Below are 1,879 nucleotides of genomic sequence, written 5' to 3' on the forward strand. Positions count from 1 at the left end.
TACCAGGGCCTGGGAGGGCCCAAAATTTTGGTTTTATTTAGGAAGATTTTAGGTTTTTTTAAAAATGCTACTGGAATTTTTTTCAAAGAGAATCCTACTTTTCCTTTCTGAATGGGCTGGAAGTCTCCTCCTGTTCATGCTTTGCTGGTTTTGCCCATCTTTATTCCTGAATTAAAAATGACAAAATAAAAAATAGAAAAGGGGTTGTTAAAAAGGAGGAATATTAATAATATGAATAACAATATTAATAATGTTAATATTAACAAAACTAGTAATAATAATTGTAATGAATAAGGTGTCAAGATCCTGAATATTTCTTCTTTGTAGATTTTTTGGGGAGTAAAAGTTTAGTGTTTTATTTTACTATTTAAAAGATGTTATCTTGCCATGTGTTATCCTGGAGATTAAACCTGCTTTGGTGTCTTGGGTTGTTTGGGTTTTTTCCCCAGAATTGCTGGGAATTTTTCCAGTTGAAAAATAAAAGGCGTTAATGATTGAAAAAAAAAAAGGTAGGGAGAAAGAAAAAAAGGGTGGGAAAGTTGGAAAACAATAAAAAACAAGGGGAAAATCTCTTAAAAATATAAAAAGCAACCAAAAAAGAACAGTTACACTTTGTTTCCCATGTGCGCCTGAGTTCCTTGAGTTTTCCACGTGATTTTGTGTAGTCCTGAGTTGTAGAGCTCTCCAGACAGGATGCTGAGCTTGGTGGAGATTGCGGAGCCGCCAGAGCCATTCCCAGTTTTCCTTCCCACCAGTAGTATCCGATGCCGTCACACACGTGTCTATTTTGGAGCACCAAATGTGCCATTGTTACAAATTCCCGACGCCCAGAATGACACGATTCCATGGGAATTTCTGAGGGGAACTGGAGGATTTGAAATTCCCGATGCCCGGAATGCTGTTATTCCATGGATTGCCAGTGTTGATGGGAAGTTGTGAGGGGAATCAGATGATTCTAAACTCCCAACCCCTGGAATGCCGTTATTCCATGGTATCCCAGTGTTGCCCACCAAATGCAGCCCTGGACCATCAAATCTAACTTTTGACCAATAAATCCAACTGTTCACCACCAAATTCAACCTTGGACCTTCAAGTCCAAACTCTGACTATCAAATTCAACCTTGGGATGGCATGGGATGGGATGGGATGGCATGGGATGGGATGGGACGGGACGGGACGGGACGGCATGGGACGGGATGGTATGGGATGGGATGGGATGGGATGGGATGGGATGGGATGGGGCCAATGTGGCGGCAGGCACCAGCCGTGTGGCCCAGCTCTATCACTCACCCTCCTGCAGCAGGATTGGCTCAATGTCCTCAATCTCTACCTCTCGGTCAGGTTCAGTGTATTTTTCCTCCTTCTCCACCCAGGCCAGCTTGGGCAGTCTTGAGTGTCTCTGCTCCATGTCAAAGATTAAAATAAAGGAAAATTGCAAGGCAAATGCCAAGTCCTGCAGTCTGGCCCTGAGGTCACGTCTAGAAGTAATTCCTCGAAAAAGCTCCGGGTCGGACACGAACGAGTGCGCTGTGTGGGGGCTCCTCACAGCACCGCTCTGTCCCGTCCTGTCCCGTCGCCTGCTCCGAGCGCTGTGCCGTGCTCCTGTCTCTGCCAGCTCCTATGTCACCACGTGTCACAAAGGACACACTCTTCCATTCCATGCCAGGGTGACCGTGCTGCAGCGTGTCACAAAGGGCCCTTGCACACGCTGCCACCTGCCCTGGGGCCGCGCCCAGCCCACCCAAAGTGGCCCCGGTTGGAAGGAATCCCTGGCCCCAAGTGTCTAAGGCAGCCCGACAGGATCTTTAGCAAGGGCTCAGCCCATCAGCAAATGTTGCCCTGCTCTGCGGGCTCAGGGCAGCAGAAGGAGCCCCCAGGG

At 47.2% G+C, this 1,879-nt stretch overlaps 1 long non-coding RNA gene across 1 annotated transcript; it reads right to left on the reverse strand.

The window, feature by feature from the left end:
• LOC135309395 (uncharacterized) lies at window positions 1-1,581 on the reverse strand. The gene is made up of 3 exons (XR_010369668.1): window positions 1,291-1,581; window positions 610-782; window positions 1-166 (listed from the first exon to the last, which is right to left on the reverse strand). It is a non-coding gene; the product is annotated as an uncharacterized LOC135309395 (long non-coding RNA).
• Between the last annotated feature and the right edge of the window lie 298 nt (window positions 1,582-1,879).

This window comes from Passer domesticus, chromosome 10, assembly GCF_036417665.1.
Source record: "Passer domesticus isolate bPasDom1 chromosome 10, bPasDom1.hap1, whole genome shotgun sequence".
In the NCBI taxonomy this organism is placed as follows: domain Eukaryota; kingdom Metazoa; phylum Chordata; class Aves; order Passeriformes; family Passeridae; genus Passer; species Passer domesticus.